This window comes from Sapajus apella, unplaced genomic scaffold (genome assembly GCF_009761245.1).
Source record: "Sapajus apella isolate SASKATOON/1434 unplaced genomic scaffold, GSC_monkey_1.0 scaffold122, whole genome shotgun sequence".
In the NCBI taxonomy this organism is placed as follows: Eukaryota; Metazoa; Chordata; class Mammalia; order Primates; family Cebidae; genus Sapajus; species Sapajus apella.
Genome location: NW_022437062.1, coordinates 4,772,386 through 4,798,812, shown reverse-complemented (window position 1 = coordinate 4,798,812; position 26,427 = coordinate 4,772,386). Strand labels below are relative to the sequence as shown.

At 36.8% G+C, this 26,427-nt stretch overlaps 1 long non-coding RNA gene across 1 annotated transcript in view; it reads left to right on the top strand.

Moving 5' to 3' along the window:
• Window positions 1-2,203: 2,203 nt before the first annotated feature.
• LOC116538712 overlaps window positions 2,204-26,427 on the top strand; it is a 344,965-nt gene continuing 320,741 nt past the window's right edge. Inside the window, exon 1 of the long non-coding RNA XR_004263761.1 lies at window positions 2,204-3,367. This is a non-coding gene — a long non-coding RNA (uncharacterized LOC116538712). The remainder of the gene's footprint in view (window positions 3,368-26,427) is intronic.

Below are 26,427 nucleotides of genomic sequence, written 5' to 3'. Positions count from 1 at the left end.
ATGTCCCAAACATTGTTCCATGTGCTTTGCATATATTAATTCACTTAGTCCTACAGAATTCCTGTGAGACATATACTGTTATTTTCATTATACAGATGAAGATACTGAAATAGAGGGTCTGGTAGCTAATAAATGGCAAGGTGATGGTTTGCACCAGAACCATCTGGCACCAGAGCCATGCTCTTAATTATCCTGGTACCCTACTTTTCCTTAACATGAAGCACAGCTATGACTTATGAGAAACTCCACATTTTCTTATTGTTAATGTTGGCAGTTCACATCCTGAAGCAGATAACTGAGGAAGATATGAACTAACAAGGGATTTTCAGGCTACAAAGTTCCTTCTCACACCCAAGGAGCATTGGGGGAAATGACTTAATAGAGGAACAATTGAACTACATAGAATCATAAGCTAAGAAACAGATTACCTTATTATCTATTCCTCCATTTTAGTTTTTCACCAGTTAGAGCAATATTGCAAGGAAAGCTATAATAGATGCAGAACACTGGGTGGTGGGTGGAGGGTTAATGTGCACTGACTTATGAAAAACATGTAACAAAAAGACCTCCAACAAAATTCCTTTTTGTTATTTGGGGAAATATAAAAATACATGTAAATAAACATGTCAATTTTTTATGAGCATAAAATTAAAATTATGAGGGAACTTCAAAATGTTTTTGAAAAAAATGGAATTAAAAGATAATATAGACTTTATTTATCAACATAAGCTCCACCAAGTTCAAGATGCTTTTGTAAGCAATAATACCAACCATTTAGTTTATGCCTAAAGAACTGAGAATTTAACCATGTCAGTGCACTGGTTTTTACATTATTAACTGAAGAAATATGGGTGACCTTTAAATATTTAAGACTAGGAAACAAAAATATCAGTTGGTGCCAAATCAGGACAATAAAGTAAATGCCTAATGATTTTTCACTGAAACTCACAAAATTACCCATGTTTGCAGGAACATTTTCATGGTGCAGGACACTGGTGAAGGTTTCTGGGTGTTTTTCTGGTAAAGCTTTGGCTGGCTTTCTCAATAATACTTGCATAATAGGCAGATGCTATTGTTCTCTGGATCATGAGAAAGTCAACAAACAAAATACTTTGTGCATCCCAGAAAACTGTTGCCAGGACCTTTGCTGTTGATGAGTCTGCTTTTGCTTGACCACTTCCTCATCTTGGTAGTCATTGCTTTGGTTATGCTTCATCTTGAGGATTTTACTGGTAGCGCCATGTTTCATCTTTTGTTACAATTCTTTAAATAAATGCTTTATGATCTTGCTGCCATTTGTTTAAAATTTCCATTGAAAACTCTGATCTTGTCTGAGGCTAATCTGGGTGATCCATTTTGACACCCATTGAGTGGAAAGTTTACTTAACTAATTTTTCAGTCAGAATTGTATAAGCTGGACCAGTTGAGATATCTGGTATTGCCTATTGTTTCTGCTGTCAAATGTCAGTCCTCTTTACTTACGGCATGGACAAAATTGTTTTCCCTGTAAAAGATGTAAATGGTCTATTGCTGTGGGTTTCGTTTTCAACATCGTCTCCATTCTTAAAATGAGTTATTCACTTACAAATTGCTGATTTCTTTGAGGTATTGTCCTCATAAACTTTTCATAAAACATCAGTGATTTCACCTTTCTTCTATCCAAGCTTCACTATAAATTTGATGTTTGTCCTTGTGTTAGAGGCATTTGAACAAGAGCAATTCTGTGTTGCATAGGGGCTGGGTAAAATGAGTCTGAAACCTACTGGACTGCATTCCCAGATGGTTAAGGCATTCTGTCACAGGATGAGATAGGTCAGCACAAGATACAAGTCATAAAGACCTTGCTGATAAAACAGGTTGCAGTAAGGAAGCCTGCTAAAATCCACCAATACCAAGATGGCCACGAGAGTGACCTCTAGTTGTCCTCACTGCCACATTCCCATTAGTGCCATGATAGTTTACAAATGCCATGGCAACATCAGGAAGTTACCCTATATGGTCTAAAAAGGGGAGGCGTAAATCACCCCTTATTTAGCATATAATCAAGAAATAACCATAAAAATGGGCAAACAGTAGCCCTCAAGGCTGCTCCATCTACAGAGTAGCCGTTATTTATTCCTTTAATTAATAAACTTGCTTTCACTTTATGGACTCACCCTGAATTCTTTCTTGGGCAAGATCCAAGAACCCTCTCTTGGGGTCTGGATCAGGGAGAATCTCTTTCTGGTAACATTGCTTCAATTTTAGCAGAATTCATGATTTTCTGATAAGGGGCTCTTTTCCAACTGATGTCTTAGCCTTCTTAGTGCCTCAAGTTAGATCTTTTTCAGACATGTTTTAACAAGTTAATATGAGTTGACTTTGATGTAAAAAATTTTGAAATCCATGCATAGTTTTTTCATAATATACATTTTCCATAAAATTTTTGATCCCTGGTATATAATATATACATATGTTTCATTATAATACTTGTACAATTTGGTAAAACTGAGGTTCTGGACTATCATTAGGCATATAATAATTCTGAAAAAGTTTCTTTAATGATACCTTGCTATTTACCTTCAGAAAACAACACCAAATTAAATCTATTCAGGTCATGAGATTTGGCATATCGAGTAGAAAATAACATTGAATTGCAGCATACAAGAATGAAGAGGCAATATGTAGTTCTTAATCATTAAATCTAGAGTATTTTCTGGAAAGCTTACAGAAGAAGTGACTGGATAGAAAGACCTCAGGACTCATCTGTGTTAAATTTTTTTTTTCCTCCAGTTGTTTGCTATAAACATAATTTAAGAACAACTCTACAGAGGGGTCAGACCACCATTCTAGCAAAGAACTGAGTGATTCACTGAATACTCCTAATTTCAATTCTGATTGTCATTATCTGGGTGGAATCTGAAAAAGCAGAAAAAGGTGGAAAGTAAAGGAACATTTGTAAATGTCAGTTCATGTTGTAGGGGTTGTATCTTCCCTGGGGTTCTCATTACAGTTGCCCATCAATGGAATTTGTAGAAAAAAAATGTGATGCACATGGGAACACATTAGACCAGCTACAGGAACCTCTAAAGTGTGATTTTCACTTTGGATACTCTAATCAGGAGACAGACCTAGAACAATGAGCCTGTCCTGCTTTAGAATGGATGCCACCTTTATCACAAGTTAACTTACAGGTTAACATAACTTCTGTTCTTGCCAGAAAAATTGTGAAAAGGAATTGTCACTTCTTATTTAAAAGGGAAATGGTTGGGGCTCTGAAATTTGTACTTAGATCTGTTCTGCCTATCCCTACAGATACAACTATCATCAGTTTCCTGGTGAAGAAATTGAGGCTCAGAGCATGTTGAACTAAAGGTCTACAAACCAGGTAGGAGGTTACTAGTGTTAGAGGAGCCATTTCAGGTCACATTTGTCATATTTTAATGAGTAAAAAATACATGTCTGTGATATGAATGCTTAACTAATTTCAGTGGAGTCAAATGTGAATGGGGGAAAGACCCTGCCAAGCAATTGTGGCACAGATAAATCATGTATTTTTCCTGCTTTGTCTTTGCCTGGCATTTCTCTTTGTTGCTCTCCTACCTAGTACCTAGGACCATCTGTCTTCTAGATGCAGAAGGCCTTCTGCTTTGGTATTCTACCTGTTTTACTCAGCACCCACCATAACCCCGCCCCCATCTGTGCTTTGACTTCCTCTTCCCTTCATATGATAATATACTACTCCTCTTTCCTGGACTTTTAAAACCCAAATCCTGGTGTGTGATGGTCAGATAAGTCCATTCTTGCCACTGTATACCTAGGAAAGTATAAAGCAATATCTTAACCAGGTCAAATTCAACATTTTAAAAGTGTTTCTAGGGTTGGAGCACTACCTCATAGGAGTTCCATTTCCAGCCAAGGATGCTTACATTTAAGTCAAATAGGTAGAGGCCTAACCCGCTTGTATATAAAGTCAGCCCTGAACATTGGCATTTACTTAAATACCCTTTAGAGACGCTGAAGTCTTCAACACTCACACAGAGATTCAAATCGAACACACACGCTGACATTTCTCCACTGCTTCCCTAGATGCTCATAATCTTTAAGGCCAAACTGATGTCGGGAGAACCCCAGAGAATGGAGGTGTTCCTATGGGAGTTTGTCTAATGGAGCCACTGGCATTCTTAGCCAGAGGAGTGCTAAAAGTGATGCCTTTGCAGAGTCTCCAGGGATTTTAGATAGCATGGAATTCAGTATAGTTCAGACCAAATCCAAACTACATAAGAAATAGTATATGGAAGACTGGACTCTTCTGTCTTCTGTCTCCCAGCTATAAATTGGCATCTGCTTTGCAAGGGGCATTAAAAAAATCAAGAATAACTGTTACTACTAATATTTAACATCAAAACATTTTCGTATGCTTGCCCTCTTTTGACCTGCAGAAATGTTTTGTTTTTTCTTTTTTAGATGTAAAATTCTGATGAGACTTAGAGGTACTGGGGCTTTTACTGTGACTTCTCCAAGGCCACCTAGCTGTAGGTTGACAGAATAATTTATTGAAATTTTAATTTGTGTTTTCTCATTTTTCGAACCCCACCTTGAGAGGGTAACCTCCCCTTTTTGTTCTGGGACCCATTGTGATGGAGTCAAAATTCAAATAATCCAACGACAAGTTCCTTTTTTGCTTTGTTTTCTAACTGGAACTCCTTGAGGGGATTATCCCAAGGAAATGGAGAGAAGTTGAGAGGCTTCTAGGAAAAGGAAAGGGAGATTTCCCCAGGAAGCAAAGCAGCAGTGGTTAGGGTACCTCGGAGTAGGCCCTTCCACTTTTTCACAGGGCCTAAGGGTGGGGAGGCAGAGGCTCAAAAGGAAATGACTTAGGTGTGATTCACCTAGGAAGGCTGGGCTACAGCTACCAAGGTTCAAAATTCCACGAAGATGTTCTGCTGAAAAAGGTAGGCATAAACCAGCCTCTCGGGGACAACATGGGCTTTGAAGGTAGTCAGTGGTGGTAATCACAGATCGGAAAGACCACTGTAAATGTCTGCTTTGCATGAAATTATGGAACACTGAAGTCATCCTGAAGTGGGGAGAGAGACCTTACAGTGACTGTGATTAGTTTGGTAAGGACAGGACTACTGACAGTTTTAATATGGTTTAAAGACCTGAGTTTGTTAAGTAAAATGTAAACCTATTGAACTGGGGAGTCTGCACTGCAAATTTGGTTCTTTCTATAGCACTTGTTGCTCAAGAAGTATATATTTAGATGGACAGTGGGAAAGATTCGGCAGTCATTTTTCTGTATGCTTGTAGCAAAAGAGAAATCCAGGACCTATTTCTTATTAAATTATACAGGATTTAATTCTGTGGCTGTATATTGCATGGCACTTTGGATGGTTGTATAAGTCAGCTAGTATCAGAGGTTGGAGATACCCATATGGGCAGGGGCTTAAGACATAAATGAAACCCATGAAACGTGAAGTTGATAGCTTTCTGTGGTGGGAGTAATGGCTTATAAAACACATTGGAGGGGACTGCAGGAATTGCTTAAGAATCAAATTGCTTATTAGATTTTCCAACCCCTTGAACAACTTCTAATATTTTCAAGACAGAGCCATCTACTTATCCCGTCTGCCTTTTGATGGTGAAACATAACAATGTTATTATGTTGCTTCAGAGCTGAAAAAATTTTCATGATTCTATGTTTCAGGAAAAATCTTTGATCCCCAACTAAAGCTGATGCTAAGAAATAGCCTACACATTTACATGTTGTATTTGGTCATTACACTAAAAAAACAAAAAAGGGAGGGTTTAAGCAAAAAAAAAATCTCTTAATCCCTTATCTTCTCCATCTCTTCCTCCTTGTCTGCTCTTTTCAATATGTAAACCTCAGAGAAACAACCCCAAATTACTGTTGGGTGAAACTCCTACTTAATAATGACACCCCTTAAGTTGGCAAAAATCTGCCAACATCTGCAAGCTTCTCTACAGAGTTGTGAGCCAAAGTTTAAAATCATGTGTGCCAGTGTTGTGGAAAATACAATTGATTCCAGTCTGATTGTGTCAGTTCCAAACAGAGACAATATTGATGATGCTGAACAGTAATCTTATTGGGCTTGGACCCAACTGAACATTGGTCTTTGTCAACTCATTATTCCTCTATCAGAGGGATCGCCACAGATTGATCTTGCCAGCATCTCTCGATGTGTCTTACAAATCACTGTTCTGTTGGCAGGCATATTTGAGTACGGAACAGTAATTGCTGGGCTTTTTCCCCCTCTTTCTTTGCCTCACTCCCTGCCAGAAGACAGTGACTGCCTAGTGCAAGTCTTTGTCATATGAGACCAAAAAGGTCCTAACAAGATAGTTAGGTAGGTGTGCAGTCCTTGCTGATGCCAAGAGTTATGGCTATACCACTGATACTTTTGGATGGGCAAAATAAAGTATTAAAGCTTCTATTTTCTCTTGATATTATTAATTAGTGGGGTCCCTGAACTTTCCAGAAGTCTGCAGCATTGCCTGTAGGAAAGTCCACAGTAAGAAAGGTCTAGTTTGGATGATTAGCGTTGTCTCTTCGTTTTTAGCAAGTTTAAAGTGTATTATCTCATAGGTAATGGCGAGTGGGAGGCACAAGGCATTGCACATAACATTTTAGACTAAAGACATTGTCTTTTGTGATTTGAACTTCCCTTCCTCAGGGCTAATTTGACATTCCCCAGAGATACAAAAGCCCTCAGAAATCAAAATTAATTCAGTATAAGATATCAAAATGTAAATGAATTTCAGGTGGATTAGTCAGGTCTTTATTATGGTGCCAGTGTTAGTTTTCTTCCTGGACGAGAGCCTTTGCTAGACAGGATGTGTTTCTTTGTTGGATTACCTGGCTAATTGAAAGGGGGCAGCACCAAGGATGATCCAGTACCATGTGGCTTCAGAATGTTTGTTCTGTGAATTTGTAGCACTTTGAATCCGTGATAGCAAGCTAACTTCCAAACTTCTAAGCAGTCAGTGCAGACAGGACCAAAACACTAGAATATCTGTGGTTTAAACATCAGAGGCTACTTGCGTGGTATTTCCACATATGAGAAATGGACACTGAGGCCTCTGGCTGGGATTTCTCCTTTCTGATTCTCTTTAGCTCTTACGTTTTTCCCACTCAGATCAGTATCCTATGAAGAATTACAATGCCTGAAATAAGTGATGTTCCGCAAAAAGAGGTCGTCTACCAGCTTAATACAAGTGAAAATCACATGCAAAAAAAAATTGTATATATGTTTTGGAGGTTCCTGATGATAATGTTTGTGAAACTAGTAGAATCTTAGATAATGTGACTTCCTTCTTGCTGTCTGTTGCTTCTGAAGTCAGCAGTGTGTTCTTTGAAGGAGCCAAGCCTGAACAAACTCTATCAGGAAGCCATTTGGTGTTGCACTGATGTCATTTAGAGAAGCTGAAAGTGTGCAACCTCTCTACTGTACTCCCTAAATACAGTCACTCCCTGCCCCTGACTATCCCAAGAACAATAGTGAGGAAGAGTTCACATGATGAATCAGCCAAAATACAACTCAGCACTGCTACTTTGATTTGACTCTATTTTCACACCTTTGCTGGGTTAGGGAAGGTAGCTGACCGAGTTTTGAAGAGCCTCCTGCTGGGTGGCAGGCTGTATGGGAAGGCAAAAATAAAAGATAGTTAGCTGTGCGCACATATATCAAGCCTTATTATCCCAGCAGAACTCGAAAGCAAGATTTATAGCAGAAGATTGACAATGCAGACAATGGAGAGCTGACTGATCAAAACCCATTTGACGCCATGATCAGAGTGTCACCAGCGAGGGGAGTGGGGGAGGGGGGTACCAGGGCAAAATGTCACTGTCTCCTCCCGCTCCTTCAGGAATACTTTATGTGGGTGAAAACAGCACAACTTGATCATTACTGTCAGCCTTGAAGACATACTCAGTGACCAGAAGAAAGATGAGGAGAGCATCTCAAGGATTTCTGTTTTATCTTGGTTTTTAGGTGAGCTGATTGGGATTTGTGAAGGGGAAGCCTGGCTGAGAAATTGTTTTATTTTTTATTATTGACTCAACACAAAAGAGCAAAAAACCTTTCTCTCTTCAAAAATTGGCAGACATTGTCACGTCAAGGAAGTTTGATCATTGTAAACAGATCACTATAATTGTAGGAATGTATTGTATGACAGTGTTCAATGGTTTGAATGTTCAAGAAATAATCATATATCACTAAGAGAAAAAGTAAATAAACATTTCACTTAGTAATAAAAAGTTCATACCTAGAAATACTGTCTTTTTTATCAAGTTATTTTATTTGAGGACTTGCTTTTTATATTTTTATGGTAATTTCTCATACTTTATTTGGAACATCTACCATAAATGAGTAATATATATACAGAATTTTTTGAATTGAAATTCAAAATTTTGAAGCTGAGAAAATCAGGGATCAGGGGAAGCAAAAGTGGTCTTAGTGCCATTCTTGTAGACATGTATTTATTGTTATTTAACCACAGATGCAGTTGAGGCTGTTGAATGACTTTTAGCAATTGCTCCTAGTTTTCAAAGTTCTAAGAAATAGGATACAGGAGACTTCTCACACTTAGAAAATTTAAGTTTGTCTTTAATCCTACTCTAAGATTATTATTTTAAGTAGGAAACTAAGGGATAACATGAAGATTCTATAGTTTGCAAAATATTCAATTCAGAAAGCACTGCTAGATATGTTTCTTGAATTCACCAAAATGAGTTGTCTCTCAGTCTCCTCTTTAGAGATACAAGATATCCTGTAGCTGTTTTGCCCAAATACCAAAAAAAGATGCCACAAAATTCTTGCTTTGAGGCCTACACTCCTTATATCAAGAATCAGGACCAGGTTCATTGATAATATGTCACCTGTGCAGCCACACAGGGCCATGTGTTTGCTTAATCTCTGCTGCTGCCACCTTGAAATTCTTAAACTTTTGAACAAAGAGTCCCACATTTTTATTTTGGAAAGGGCCCCACACACTCTGTAGTCAGTCCTGTCAGGAACCTCTGATTTGCTATCATATTAAATCCCTCTCTTCCTACTTCTGTCTCTTACGATGGAGATTTGTAGGTGGACACATAGATGGGGAGTTGTTTGCTTTTTAGGTATGTCTCCTGGCTGGGTCTCATGCCCAGCACCCAGAGAAACACGGCATCATATTCCTGTTACCCATAGGGCCGTTAAGCCTTCCCCAATACTCTTGGTAAGAATCTTCCGGCCAGGCGCGGTAGCTCACTCCTGTAATCCCTGCACTTTGGGAGGCAGAGGCGGGTGCATCACGTGAGGTAAGGAGTTTGAGACCAGTGTGGCCAACATGGTGAAATCATGTGTCTACTAAAAATACAAAAATTAGCTGGGCGTGATGGCAGCTATCTGTAATCTCAGCTACTTGGGAGGCTGAAGCCAGAGAATCATTTGAACCTGGGAGGCGGAAGTTGCAGTGAGCCAAGATTGTGCTACTGTCCTCCAGCCTGGGTGACAGAGCGAGACTGTCAAGAAATTTTCAATGGAACCAGCCAATTTCTTCATCCTTTAATGTAACAGCAATTACATCTCATTTTAAGTTAGACTTTTCTTTTAGCATGATAAATGTCTTACAAAAAATAAAGGATAGCGCCTCTTCCTTAAACTATAAAACAAATCAGAAGCCTTGTAAAAGCATTCCTTGAATACAGCAGGGAAGAATATTGAAAGAGCAAATAGCCACCTACTACCAAAGTGCCAGTTCTAATTTTTAAATCCTGTCTGCCATAGTGCCACTTGCAGATGTTTAAGGGAAGTTATTTGAACTCTAATAATATTTGGCAATATGGCTGTCAAAGCTCAATTTCTAAGGGAACATACCCAGATGCTTTTGGTGGTTACCATTCTGTGAGACTGGTGTTTAGTCCTGGCTTTCTTTGGCCAAAGTAGTTGTCGTTTGGAGTTCTCCTCCAACATTTCTATCTGGTGGTGTGCAGCAGCTCACTGCTGAGGCTCCAAACAATTACTCTTCCTGCTTTGCAAATATTTGCATGATTAATTTTTCCTGATGTGTGTATTTCCAGCCATGAGTACAAACAACTTTTCATTTCAAACAAGTGAGGAGGCACCCTGAGGGGCAAGATCATACATTTTTATGAAGTTGCTGCTGTGGAAACTTAAAATTTTTATAGAAAATTTCACTTTTTCTGGGGCAAAATGAAAATACCTGTGAAAAGTACCTTTCATTTTCATAAAGTGATAGCAAGAATAAAATATATTTAGAAACTTATAGTCTTGGCAGAAGTGGTGATACCTTATTCTGTTTACATTTGCATAGCACCTTTCCTGACAGTAGGAGGTGCTTTTTTTTGAGACTTGTACTTCTGTTCCTACAAGGGAGAACCCTTGGGAGCTTTCCAAATTATAAACATAATAAACCAAGGAAATGAAACCTAGGTTATTAAACACTTTGAGAAAAAAATCCCTGATGTGAGGAATTGATGTCAGTAATTTCCATGATAATAGGGAATCATAAAGATCTAGAAAGCATTTACTTTTTTAGTAAAGTAAGAAAATTTTCCATTTGCCAGGTTTTAGTAAAACAAATTTGTCATTTGAGTTTATATTTTCAGTCACCAATAGAATTTAATGGGCTGATCTTTTAATCTAAGAGTTGACCATTTTATTCATTTTGGAGTTTTAACCTGGATGATCGATCTAAATATGTAGACACAATGTTTTCCAAGGTGTGGTCCTTACATACCACCTTCTAGAGGAACATGATGATTTCAGGTGCTACAGGGATGATCATTTTTTGTTTTAACTGCGCACATAATTTAATGAGTAATTGAAAATATGTGTGTATGTTCATGTGTAATATCAACTAGCACATCAACCTCAAGTTTTAGTAAATCCTCTTAGCACTACCTTAAAAATATCCAAATATCATCCCAACTCACTATCTTTACACTATACTTGTGACCCATCAACCATCATGTTGCTGATAAATTTGGCACATAGTCTTCTAACTGACCCCTGTGCTTTTCCAAATTCTTCCCTAAAATTGGTCATCTTTATAGGAATGAGAAGGTTTAGAAACCAAAGTTAAGATGGAGTTATTCTTCTGTTCATGATCCTCCAATGGCATCCCGTCTCATCATTAAAGCCAATGTCCCTGCCAGGGTCCACAAGCCTTGCCTTGTCTTTCCTTGGATGTTAATTTGGCCTCTTAACATTCCCTTTCTCATCTCCTTTCACTCTCTTCCTCTCTACCTGCTCTACCTTCCTTACTGTCTCTTAATCACTCCAAATAAAAGTTGGCTTCAGGGCATTTGGAGTCACTTTTCTTCCCCATCCCCATCTTGAATTCGCGTTCCCAAATATGTGCATAGCTCTCTACCTCATTTAATTCAAATGTCACCTGATTTGGCTCCTTCCCTGATGCTTTCACTCTCTAGCCATCTCCCCTGCTTGGTGTTTACAGTAGTTACGCCCAGTGGTAGATTTAGGTAATGTATCTGATTGGTCATCCCATCCTGTATCCACACTCTAAGTGATTTGTAATTTCCCCAACTCTGATGATGAATTTGGCCATGCAGCTTTGTTGGTCAATGGGATGTCGGCAGACACAACACATGTGCAGGCTTGAGAGCCTGTGCTTATTTTGTTTAACTGTTATTCTTCTGGAATTTCCATGAAAATATGTTGGAGGATGAGATTCATAGAGCAGGACTAAATCACCCCAGCCATCCCAGCTTATGCATCCTAGATCAACAATAGCAAGCTGACTTCTGGCTATATGAGCAAATTCAGCCGAGATCAGAAATGCTGACCAGCCAGCCCTAAACAAATGACCCACAGACTCATGGAGGAAATAAATGCTTATATTTGTAAGGCACTCAGTACAGACGTGCTTTGTTATACTGCATGATTATGAAAAATAGCTCTTACATTCCTTAATGATACTACATTTTAAAACTTTGTCCATTCCAGATTATAAATTCTCAGGAGGAAATGCTTTGTTAAATTTAGTAACTAGCAGATGACCTGGCCCAAAGAAAACAATTAGTTAATAAGTTTGTCAAACACAATGCATTTTGTGGAAAATCATGCTTAAGTGAAAGTAGGCCTCAATGGATTGCCATAGCACTGCCATGTGAACCGCAAGTTCAGTCATAAGATACTACAGGGTTTTGGTGATTTAGCAATCATGATGTTCCATTAATGATAATGGTGGTAAAAACTGTCTTGAGGTACTGGAGTATTATGTCATGTCATGTTTTATACCATCTAAATAGTTAAGCAGAACTAGAGATTTGTAGATGATTTTTATGAAACTTCCACTAACATTTACCATAATCCTAAAATATATCAGATAAGCAACTTATACATAAGATCTCCTGAGTTTCCTGATTCACTCAGGAAAACACTGTGATGACATTTTCAGAACTGCACAATCACAAAGAACTTTTACTACTACTCCCTAATACTGTGGAATGGGTAGCCAGAAGCTGCTCTTAGGTCAGTTGCCATTCACTGTTGAATATGACTACTTGTTGAGCACCTAGAATATATCTAGCTCTGATAGGGGAACTGGGAATACAAAACTAAAAGCCATGATTTGTTTATTTTAAAAATTAAGTGAGTCACACATTCTGAAAAAGCACTCAAAACAATAACAAGAACTAAGCTGGGGAACAGGGGTTTCAAAAATAAAAATATCTCTCCCCAGTTAGTCTTGAAGTTGCAAGAGTCTGCTTTTATATCTCACTCGTTGAAGTATTAGTCTCAAGATCCCCAATCACTCACCACTGAATATTAATTTATAATTTGCTAAAATGCTTGTGTCATTGTCAACAATTTATTCAATTTTCAGAAATAAGATAATTGAAGGTATCCAACTAGCATTCTTAATTGCAACAACAGAGCTTAAATGCAAGACTTCCCTCATGAAATTTATAAGATAAAAGAAGTGACTTTCTTGACTTTTTACCACTATGATTGGAACTATTCTGTACTTGCTTTTCAGAACATAATTATTTCAGTTTATATGATGTTGATTATGGCCCCACATACATTTGTGCTAGATGATGAATTTGTATTTCATGTGATTGCACAACTGATCCAGGTATGCAAAGATGACCTCCTGTCACATGTTCAGTCTCCCCACATATATGTGTAGTGTGTGTATCTATAGTACATTAAACTCCCCTTTCACATTTCCCTTCCAGATTTTATTAGTGTTTTAAAGTTTTTACTAACTTGAAAATTTATTTTAGGCATTAAATAGAATGTTTTAAAGTCAAAAATGACTACTAAACTCCGATTTATGCATTCCTTGAATGCCATAGAGTGACCATATTACTGATAAAATATGCACCAATCAAATAATCATATGTAAATCAGATTTATGTTTTATGAAATTCTCCCTTCTCTATTCATAACAAAGGTAGTAAATATTTTTTAATTTCAAGTGTCTTAGCTGCCTGGCAACTTTTTCCTTTCTGAAACTAGAATAAAACCACAATTTAAACTCTTAATATTAAATGCATGGTGAATACCTATGAGGGAGATTGCATATTTTCCAAATATATTTCAACTCAAGTTGTCCCTTTATGGCACATCTAACTGAATATTTTATAAAATGTACTCAGGTAAATTCTACCTAATGTATAAATACGTGGATCATAGCTTTATGCCTGACCTGAAGTACTATTTCACCATTTGGTTAACTAATTCACCATATATTGAGGCCCTACTGTATTTCTGACACTCTGCTGCATTGAGGAGGTAGATCCAAGATGGTCTTGATACTCCTTACTTTTTTTTTTTAGTATATAGACTAGTTCTTAGTAGGTAGTACTGATCAAAAGCAATGATAAAACCAAGAAATGAATTTAAATTTATAAACCAAGTAGTAAAAGTAATTTTGTAATCGGGCAGTTGCTGAACTCAGTAACACATGGGTAGGCAGAGGCTGGATATGTTTCTTCATTTCTCATCTATCTTCTCTTCCTTTTCATTTCTTGTATTTCTCCTTTGACCATTATCTTTTTGCATTTCAAATTCTTCTCGTTTGGTGATACATTGTCAAAGTGCTTATATTTGTATGTTTTCACTGACTCTTAAATTGATATCTCATTAAGCATTGTACTGTTAACCTGGTTATATTTGCATGGCATTTTGCCAGCTGGCCTCTGAGCTTGTTGAGGGCAGGCATCGATTGTATTTTTTGCTTCCTCGCAACCTTCGGGGCACCTTACCTTGCACAAACCAGTTGTCTGGTAGTTCTTTGGTAGTTTGATGTGATTAAGTTGTTAATTTCTGACTACTAGCATTGCCTATGACAAGAAAGATTAATATTTCCTTTGGTGGCCCTCAGGTAAATGTTGCTGCACTAACACAAACAAGAGAGTAGTATTCGGTTCCCATTGGGGAGGATCTGTATTTTTATTGACACATAATCTTTTATATATTCATGTAGTACATGTGATATTTTGTTACATGCATAGAATATGGAAGTATTTATCAGTTCTGTGTATTGGGAACATTTCAAATTCTCTCTTCTAGACACTTTGAAATATGTATACAATATGTTGTTGCTAACTATAGTTACCCTACTCTGCTGTGGAACATTAGAACTTGTAACTTCTATATAACTGTATGTTTGTACTCATTGATCAACTTCTCTTTATGTTTCCCTCCCCCGACACACCATTCCCAGCATCTAGTAACTATCATTTCACTATCTCCATGAGATCAACTTTTTAGCTCTCACATAAGTGATAACTAATGCATTTCCAAATTGGCAGTCTGGCTGGGGAGAAGGTATTCTTTGAGCCTGAGCTGAGATGACATATTTGAACATATATACTCCTATTTTTCAAGCATCTATATCAAAGATTTTGCCATGATTTAAATCTGATTCAGGTGGTGAAGCATCTGGAAATCATGACATTTACTGAACATCATAAATTGTTGACATATAAAGCTTAAAATTATGTAATGTGCCATTTTGTGCTAAATCAGATGCCATCTTATGCTAGATTCTCCTGTGGATGAAGAGTGGCAGATGCCAAACATATAAGAAGAAATCATGAGAGCAATAAAGAAATATGACTTTTTAAATTAAAGCAGTGGGGAAAATTTGTATTTTATTTTGGTTTTGAAACCTCTAAATACATCTATCAGAACGTTGTTTAAATAGTCTAATTGTGTTCACAACTTAAATTTGACTTTTTAGTTTAAGAGCAACTCTCTAGTATTATATTACGTGGGCTGAAAGATGGCAGTACTAATCTGGATAAAATTATTTCCCCCTTTTTAAACTTAAAGGGAAGATTGGTTGCAGCTCTGTCACTGCAGTTAGAGAATTAGAAGAATTTGGGTTAGTTTGAATCTTTTGTACATTCCTAATCCATCTTGGTATTTTGGGGGCAAAAAGTTATAAGAGAAGAAGAACATCTGTTGCTACTCATGTCATTTTTTATGTACATCAAAATTCATAATAGGTTAGAAGGGACTCTTGCTATATCTTTTAAAAATTGTAGTCCTTAACCAAAATTCTAAGGATTTTGCATTGCTTATTTCATTAAAATTACCATGAAAACAGTGTTGTTTCCCTCATCTTTTCCTATTTCCATTAACAAAATTCTATTTTCTTCCCTCCCATTCCTCCCAAGTAAGGGCTTGGCCCCCTGTTCCTTCCCCATCTCTCCAAAGCCCCTCTGTTTATGCTCTTACATTTTATCCTTTCTAGTTTACTAGGTTTATGCCTACTGCCTCCCTACTTTCCATCCTTGGTTATCCAACTCAACCTTAAATTTTTTTTTCTGTCCCTCTGCTAACAAACATGGTAACTTTGAAATTAAACAAATACTTAATACAAAACTTTTTTCCCTTTCATTCACAAACCTATATTAAGCACCTATTATACCAAGGTCAGGCACTGTTCTACACATTGAAGATACAATGCGGGGAACAAGCTGGTAGAGGCTCCTGAGCTAATGGGAACATAAATTCTATGAGGGTCTGAAGCAAATAGATGTTAATAAAAATCAGGTAAATGTGTTGTATAGGCTTGCTAGATTTGGCAATGAAAAATACCATATGCTCAAATTTGAATTTCAGGTAAATATTAATATAAGTATGTCCCATGCAATATTTGGGATTAAAGTATAATTAATAGTGATTAGGGTGCTATTTGAAATAGTTTCACAGCTATCCCTTCACCAAAGATTCAATTTTTACCCACTGTTATACTCTGTATTTCTGGTGTACCATCTCTAGCTCCTGTACTCCAATCTCGGCTGATACAGATTTTGCTCATTCTCAAATTCCACTTTCTTTAAACATTTTGTTGCAACAGTGCCAGCTCACATACTCTCATCTCTTATAAGTCACCTTTACAGTTATACCCACATTACCCAGTTGGCATTTTAAAAACATGACCTAGGGTAATCTCTGTATTCTAGAAGTTGGTATTTCAATGGATCCACAATACTCTACTGCCATGTTCATGAACTTTTCTATGTATGTGTTTCTTATATCTTCAATTTATCAGTGCAGAAATTGAGGATGAAAGGTCTGGAATTAAACAGTCTAGGATTCAGGATCTTGATTCTGCTACATACTGGCTATAGGACTGGCTATGGGACCTACTGGTCAAAATATGGGACCTCATTATCGGACCTCACACAGGTTACTTGCTGTACCTCAGTTTCCCCATTTGTAAAAAGAAAATATCTGCCTCATAAAGCTTATGAATATTAAATATAATTACATATGTCAAATTCTCAAAGTACGTTTATTCTCCTTCTCTTTCTCATTATTGTCATTACCTGCATACAATTTTTAGTATCTGGCAGACTATTAGCCAATGCAAAACTTCAGTATTAAGTGACTGAAATGAACAATGGCTTCTATAGCTTTGCTAAATTTTTATATGTATCTTGCTCTCTTTTTAGTCATGATGTGCATTCAGGAAGAATGTACTTTGTATTGTAAGAGAGAAAGAACTTATTGATCATATAAACTGGGAAATGAAAAGAAACATTTTTTTAAAGCAATGCTCTGGAAAAAAATCCAAAATTATAATGTGTGAATTCAATGCCCTTCTGGTTTGCTCTCTCATCCTTTTTGGAAAGTAACTTTATAAAGGGCAGAATCAGTTTTTTCTGGAAGAGGCCATTCTCTTAAAGGCATAAGCTTTGGGTAGTGAAAGTATTTGGTGACAATTATGATAGCCCCGTGATGATCTGTTCAAGAAAAATTAGATTCTATGGCAGACTTCCAAACCTGCCATTTATCAGGAAATGACTCATATTATGCTTTTGTAATTGATGTTTTTGGTATTATTTGTTGTAGTTATGTATGTTAAGTTTGTAAACTGAATTCTATACCTTCTAATGTTATGAGAAATAGAACATTTTGAGTTATAAAATGGTGTAGTTTGGTCTTGCCAAAAGCATATACAGGAATCATGGTATTTAAAAAAACAAAAGAATCAACCTGGCCAGGCACAGTGGCTCATGCTTCTAATCCCAGAACTTTTGGAGGCCAAGGTGGTAGGATCACCTGAGGTCAGGAAGTTCAAGACCAGCCTGGCCATCATTGTGAAAATCCATCTCTACTAAACATACAAAAATTAGCCAGGTATGGTGGTGCATACCTGTAATTCCAGACACTCAGTAGGATGAGGCAGGAGAATCGCTTGAACCCAGGATGTAGATGTTGTAGTGACCCCAGACCACACCATTGCTCTCCAGCCTGGTCAAACAGGCAAGACTCCATCTCAGAAAAATGAAAAAAATTCCTGTCTGCATAAGAAGTTAGTGAAAAAGTAAAAAACCTTATTACTGTAAAGCTATAGTATACTTACATTAATACAAGTCTATAACATACTTTTTGATATGAGAATGAGAGAAATACCACTAAACTCAAACTATAGTTAGTGTGGTTGAGGCTGAAAACTCCATTACAATGAAAGTCAAAAGTTATGCTAGACAGTACCCTGTTTAAAAAAAAAAAAAAAAAGTTTTGGGATAAATAAAAACAGATTATAATTGAAATAGAAATGGTTAAAATGTAAAAAAAAGAAGATGGGAATAAACTCTTCTCCTAGCCATAAATGGCTTTAATAAGTTCCTGCTTTGTGTCAGATCATGCGAACGCTCTAAATTGCATTTAGAAGCAAAATATATTCTAGAGAGGTCTGTGAACAACATTGCTCCCCTTACCCCAAATTAATTTGAGCTTAAAATGGCCACAAGAATTTTGAGGTTACAACAAAAAATACAATACAATTTGAACTCCAATATTCTTACACTCACATTAAGGATTTAATTACTACATGTGACTGAAACTAATCTTTTAATTTCTATAAAATGAATTATTATTTTCTATTGTCTTCCATATTCAAGATGTCTTATTTTCAGTTGATAGTAATTCTTTATAATTTACTTCCTTTTTTATTTTAAATTCTAAATTGTAAGGCAGTATAGAGACAAAGTGTGTTTGTCATCTACATATTACTTAGCATGACCTTTAAAAACATTCTATTTTTAGATAACTTCCCCAATTCTATTTTGTGTAATAAGGATCTATGCTGAGGGATATGAACAGAAAGAAAAGGCTTTACTTTTCCAAAATTAGTACCTGGATGTTGTATTTGTACCTCCTAGGTGAAGTTCTGAGTATTAGAATAATTTGAGGGATAAACAGAGGCCTCAGAAATGATAGTCTCTCCAGAAAACAGATATGCATGATTCCAGGGAAAAGTACAAGAATACCTCGTGTGTGTGTGTGTGTGTGTGTGTGTGTGTGTGTGTGTGTGTGTGTGTGTGTGTGTAGGGTGCTGGTTAGTGGGAGAAGTTTACTAAAAAGTTCCCTGATCTCCATAACATCCCACCACTTTCAGTCCAACTAGCTGTTGAACAACAAAGCATATCTGTCCTAAGGGATTTAGGATTTAGGAAACTCTCAAATGAGGAGGGGCACAGAAGGGGTAGCAGAAGTGTTCCATAAGAAAAGCACAGCAGATGCAAATGAAAGAAATAAAAAGTTATGATTTCATACTTTCTATATGTGAACAAGGAGAAAATGAGGCTCAGAAAAGCTAAAAAAATTTGGCTAAGGTGCTGCAAATTGGCAATGGACCAAAATGATAGTTGAACTTGGTTCAACTTTAATTAATTAAAGTCCAGTCCAAAATTAATCTCCATTCTTTTAAAGTCCTCAGTTTGAATTACCAGGGATGGAAAAGCTCCACTTCCTCGGCCAGCAAGGGACAGGCGCAAATGGCAGGTACCACAGCACTCTGTGAGCACTGGCTGGTCCCCTTACTAAGTCTTGAGCAGCCTGCAGTGACCTGCCCTTGAAGTGGTGGTTTAACAACCTTTGCCCAAGCACTCTCTGGCTCTTTGTACATCTTTAATAGTTTCCTTGACAGACTATGAAGAACTGCCGGATGACAGTTCTATTTCATTTTTGTCACTGCCTAGTGTTCCTTTTTTCTCTCAGGCATTTTCTCAAGGGCATGATTCTATAAGTCAATGTGGCAATGTTCACGATGGGTATTGCTCTTTCAACCACTGTATATCGATGCAGTGCGAGCAAGTCACGGACATGTCAAGATTTCAGACCTTCAAAAAAGTAATCAAGGAGTATTTTATAAACTCTAATGTCCTTTCCATTGGAAGCAAATTGAAACTGTGGATTGGGATCTGATATTAAGGGTTACTTTAAAACACTGCAGCCAGAGGCATAAAGAAAGCCCCTTTGATTAATCTACTATAGGATTTTGTTTGCTTGGAAAAAAGCACAAGTGATGTGCTTTTGTTCCCCAAGTTTTAAATAAAATGTTTGTCATTCTTGTACACTGTTTATTACTAATTGCACAATTATTTTATTATATGGCACATGAAAAATATGATTTAAGTTTCCTCCTGCATATTCTATGTTTAAATAATCACTTCAGTCAAAAATTTATTAAATTACATGATTCTTTGCTAAACATAATTGAGATGTCAAGACTTTTTTTATTAGTGCTGCATAAATGAAATAATTGAGGAATTGGTAGTAAATTTTGCCTCTTGTAATTTAGAATAAATAAACAATTACTGGGGTTTTCTTTAAGAATGTGGGGTTCTTAAAGTTTTCTTTCATAAAATGATGCTGATAAATAGCATGTTTCCTCAGCTGAAAAAAAAAATGAGATGGCTTTTCGTTGACATCTCTGCGAAATGAGGGTAGCTATCACACATTGCATGGATGTGGGGATTTTGCAGTATGAAGAGGACAACTTAATTTCAAATATGAGTACCCTGGTACATTGGAAAACACATTTATAATGATCATTAACTTTCATATACTGTCAATTCTCAGCTTCTACACTAAGAGCAAGAAATGTCTTTAAAAGATAAGTAGTGCCTTTTTGTGGCTTTGTGACACACAAACGCTCATTTGGACATCTGTAAGGCATCGCTTCAGTCAAAATGAGGGCATGAATGAGGAGGAGATATGGACCTTGCTTTCAAAAAAGCTCACCATCTAGCAAGGGAGATAATGAACTTACATAGATTATTGGAGTGCCAACTTAAAAGTAGACAATGACAAAGTGATAGAGATTTGTAGAAGGCAAGGAGAGATGGATTTTTAGCATGGGAGGCAGAGATGTGGGGGACATGAAAGGGAGACTATCAAGGGATTGACATTTGAGCTGGACGGATAAGTATTAACAGCAATAGCTAACATGTACTGAGCTCTTCTGTGAACAGACCTTCTTCTTACTCCACAGGCCATTTTCTTAACCACTAAACCACAGGATGTAGATATGAAGGAACTCAGGGAGTGCATATTCTAGGCAAAAGAATACTGTATGATGGCCAGGCATGGTGGCTCATGCGTGTAATCCCAGCACTTTAGGAGGCTGAGGCGTGTGGATCACCTGAGGTCAGGAGTACAAGACCAGTCTGGCCGGCATGGTGAAACCCCATCTCTACTGAAAATACAAAAAATTAGCCAGACATGGTGGCATATGCCTGTAATCCCAGCTGCTCAGGAGGCTGAGGCAGGAGAATCACTTGAACCCAGGCGGCAGAGGTTGCAGTGAGCCAAGATCGTGCCATTGCACCATTGCACTCCAGCCTGGGTGACAGAGCAAAACTCCATCTCAAAAGTATGAGAAGGGCATAAAGGGGACTGTCTTCTAAGTCTTTTCTTCACTATAACATAGGTACTACTGCATTAAAAAGATAGATCCACCCACTTTCTTATAGTAAAGCCTAGTTATTGCACTTGCAGCTTGTAATGAATGCCAACAGCAATATGTAGCCTAAAAATAATTAGACACAGCTACACTTCACTACAGAATGTTTTGGACATGAAGTTACACATTTATTAACAGAATGTCACACTATTCTTCCAACTGTGAAATCCTGTAATGAAGCCCAAATCTATAATAGTAATAAAATCATAGGGAAGGGCACTCAGGGTCCTTCTTAATTGGACCTCAATTTACCTATTCGGTCTAATTTTACCCTTTATACACCTTACTCTTCACCCAATAAAATTACCTTTTCCTGCATGTGTCCAGTCCTGTCCCACAACCCACCATACTTGTGTGTCTGTGGACTTGTAGGACTGGCTCAGCCTAGAAAGACTTCCTTGTGGCAGCAAGAGCTCCTGAAACTATGTTAGGTTTTGTGAATCAGGAGTGAAATACGTCCTGATCTCCTGGAGGGCAACATCTCATGCCTTTTGTAGGTGTTTGATTTTTGGTTACATTTCTGGGACTGATTGTTGGCTTAGGACTGATTTGGAAAGGCTGTGCACTTAGAAGTTACATGACCAGCAGCCCATCTCCTCAGTCCCTTTCAAGGGCCATACCCCTCTAGTTTGTTAAAAAATGGGATCATTTATTTTACCCAAACCTGGAGCTGTTCTTTTCCTAGTATTCCACACCAATTCCCTCACCTTTCCCATTTTGCAGGCATCACTTCAGTTTTCTGCTTTTCATTGTTTGGTTCTCTTATTTTCTAACTCTGGGGAAGGTACTTATTTCTTTTCATTGTTACCAGGTAATCCACTATTTAGGAAAACCCCCTGGACCATTCCACTCCTATGAATTTACCCAAGAGAGATGAAAATACATGTCTGTACAAATAGTTGTAACAAATACCAAATGCCGCTGTTTTCAACAGTGGCTTAATCATTTTGCATTTCCACCAGCCGTGTGTTTGAGTTTGTTGTCAACACTAGATAGTGCCAGTATTTGTAATTTTAGCTCCTCTGCTGAGGCGTGTAGTAGTATCTCCTTGTGGCTTTAGTTTGCATTTCCCTAATGACTAACAATATTCAGTATATTTTCATGTGCTTAGTTGGAATCCATATGTATTGTTTAGTCAAAATTCTATTTATATTTGTTCCTATTTTTTATTGTCTTATTGAGTTGGCTACTTCCACTGTTTGTTAATTATAAATAAAGCTACTTTAGGGTTTTGTGTAAACGTAATTTTTCAGTTTAGGTTGGGTAAATAGGATTGCAATTGCTAAGTTGTAGAGTAAATATATATTTAACATTATAAAAAAACTTCCAAAAAGGCTATACTGTTTTGTATTTTTAACAGTAATGCATGAAAATTTCTACTGGGATTTTGATTTAAAATGTATTGAAGCTATACATCAGTTTGAAGATGATTAACATACACTAGTGAGTTTTCCAATCAGTGATAATGACATGTCTCTACCTTTATTAATCATCTTTGTTTCCTCTCAACAATATTTTAGTCTTATATATCTTATCAAATTTATCCATAAGTATTTCACATTTTTTCATGATATTACGAATAGTTTTAAGTGAAAATTTTTAATGGTTAGTTGCCAATATATATAAATACAATTGAATTATTTATGCTGACCTTCTAACAGCTGATCTTACTAAACTCATTTATTAATTATAGTATCTTCTTTATAGATTTACTAGAACATTCTACACAGATGATCATGTTGCTTGCAAATAAAGTTTTACCTAGTTCTAACCTAACATTTCTTACTTTGTTTCTTATTGGCGAGGACATTCAGTATAATGTTGAATGGAAGTAGTGGAAGAGGGAATCTTTCCTTGTCCTTGATCATACAAGGTCTTTCACCAGTAAGCAAATGCTATTTGCAGTTTTTTAAATATGCCCTTTCACAAATTGAGGCAGTTCTTTTCTATTCTTAATTTGATTTGTTAATCATTCTTCTCAAGAATTAATATGGATTTGGGTCACATTTTCTTTCCTGCATCTATTAAGATTATCCTGTAATTTCCACTTTTGTATGTTAATAGGGTGAATTATATTGATTGCTTTTCAACTGTTTAACCAATGTTGTACTGCTGGGATAAACTCTATTTGATCATGATGCATTAACTTTTTGTAAATAGGTGTACCTCAGAGATATTGCAGGCTTGGTGCTAGACCACTGGAAGAAAGCAAATGTTGCAATAAAGCCAGTCACATAAAATTTTTGATTTCTTAGTGCATACAAAAGTTATATTTACATTATGCTGTAGTCTATTAAGTGTCCAATAGCATTATGTTTAAAAAAATCAAGTAGATTCCTTAGTTAAAAATACCTTATTGCTAAAAATGTGAGTGATCATCTGAGCCTTCAGTGAGTGACAATCTTGCTGGTAGAAGGTTTTGCATCAGTGTTGATAGCTGCCAACTGATAAGCGTAGTGGTTGCTGAAGGTTGGGTTGTCTGTGGCATTTTCTTAAAATAGGACAACTAAGTTTGCCATGTTGATTGTCTCTTCCTTTTACAAAGGATTTCTCTGTAGTCTGCAGTGCTATATGACAGCATTGAACCCACAGTAGAACATCTGTGAAAATTGGAGCCAATCCTCTCAAACCCTGTCACTGCTTATCAACAATGTTTATGTAATATTCTAAATCTTTATTGTCATTTCAACAATGTTCACAGCATCTTTATTGGAAATCAATTCCATCTCAAGAAACCACTTTCTTTGCTCATCCATAAAAAACATTATCCTTATCCATCCAAATGAGATTGCAGCAATTCAGTTCCATCTTTAGGTTCCACTTCAAATTCTAGTTTTCTTTTCATTTGCACCACATCTGAAGTTACTTTCTCCATTGACATCTTGAACCCATCAAAGTAAGTCACTCATAAGGGTTGGAATTGGCTTCTTCCAAATTCCTCTTAATGCTGACATTTTGACCTTTTCTCATGAATCATGATTTCATTAATAACATCGTAAATGGTAAATCCTTTCTGCAAGTTTTTGATTTACTTTTCCCAGATCTGTCAGACGAATCACTGTCTATGGCAGCTGTAGCCTTACAAAATGCATTATTTTATTTATTTTTATTTTTTAGAGTTGTGGGTCTCTCTGTGTTGCCTACACTGGTCTTGAACTCCTGGCCTCAAGCTATTTTCCTGCCTCAGCTTCCCAAAGTGTTGAGATTATACGTGTGAGCCACTTCCCCTGGCCACAAAATATATTTCTTAAATAATAACACTTGAAGGTAGAAATTACTTTTGATCCATGGGCTCCAGAATGGATGTTATTAGCAGACATGAAAACAACATTCATCTTATTGTACATCTCCATCAGAACTCCTAGGTGACTAGGTGCATGATCAATGAGTGGTAATATTTTGAAAGAAATCTTTTTTTCTGAGCAGTAGGTCTTAACAATGGGCTTAAAATATTCAGCAAAGCATGTTGTAAACAGATGTGCTGACATCCAGACTTTGCTGTTTCGTTTAAAGAGCACTGGCAGAATAGATCTAGTATAATTCTTAAGGGCCCTGCGATTTTCAGAGTGGTAAATGAACATTGGCTTTAACTTAAAGTCATCAGCTGCATAACCACTAACAAGAAGGTCTGCCTTTCCTTTGAAGCTTTCACGTTAGGCATTACTTATCCTCTCTAGCCATGAAAGTCCTAGAGGGCATCTTTTCCAATTGAAACCTGTTTCATCTACATTGAAAGTCTGTTAGTATATCCACCTTCATCAGTGATCTTACCTAGATCTTCTGCATTGCTTTCTACAGCTTTTACATCAGCACTTGGTGGTTTCACTTGCACTTTTGTGTTATGAATATGGCTTTTTTCCCTATCCCTCATAAACCAAACTCTACTACCTTGCAACTTCTTTTCTACAGCTTCCTTACACTTAAGGAAATGTTGTGGTGGGTTTGATTTTTCTATGCAGACCACTAAAACTTTCCTCATACATAAATAAGGTTCACTTTCTTATCATGTGGGTGTTTACTGGAGTAGTACTTTTAACTTTCTTCAGAAACTTTTCCCTTGCATTCACAACTTGGCTGTTTGGTGCAAGAGCCCTAGCTTTCAGTCTATATGCCATCTTTCTCCATGCCTTTCTCACAAAGACTATAATCATTTCTAGCTTGTGATTTAAACTGAGGGACATGTGACATCCTTTCACTTGCAGACTTAGAAGCCATTGTAGGGTTATTAGTTGGCCTGCTTTTAATATTGTGTCTCACGGAACAGGGAGGCCCGAGGAAAAGGAGAGATGGGGGCTGGGTGGTAGAACAGTGAGAACACACACATCATTTATCAGTTGAGTTCATAGTTTCATATGCATGGAGGTCATGGTACCCCAAAACAATTACAACAATAACATCAAAGATCATTGATCACCAATAACTGGAAAAAAATTGTGAGAATTACCAAAATGTGACAGACAGGAATTTGAACACACGTTGGAAAAATGGTGCCTATAGACTTTCTTGGTGTAGGGTTGCCTCAAACCGTCAATGTGAAAAAACACATATGTGAAGCACATTAAAGTGCAATAAAACAAGGTATGCCTGTTATCAGATTCAGTCTGCTAAATCGGCACTTACTATGACTGTGTTCATGAGGGATGATGGTCTCTAGTTTTTTTTTCCTTTTTTCCTTCCTTTTTCTAATATATTTGTCTAGTTTTAGTATCAAGGCAATTCTAGCCATATAGAATAAAATTGGTGTGTTCTCTTATATTTTTTGGAAGCATTTGTGTAGACTTGGTAGTATTTAAGCATTTGGTAGAATTTACGAGTGAAGCTATTGGAGCTTTGAGTATTTCTGAGAAGGTTTTATACTATAAATTTATTTAAAACAGGGTTATTCAAGTTTTCTTTTTCTTCTTGAGTGAACTTTGGAATTTTGTGTAGTTTAGAAAATTTGTTATTTTACCTAAGCTCTTAAATTTATTGGCATAAAGTTCAAAATATTTTCTTTTTATTGCATGCAGTATCTGTAAACATGAACCATTTATTCTATATGTTGGTAATTATTTTTCTTTGCATTTTTCCAATTTACTTTTGCTAGAGTTTTATCGATTATATTCATGTTTTCAAAGGACAGCTTTTGCTTTCATGATATCTCTCCTTCTATTTTCACTGCTTTCATTGATATCTCTTTTT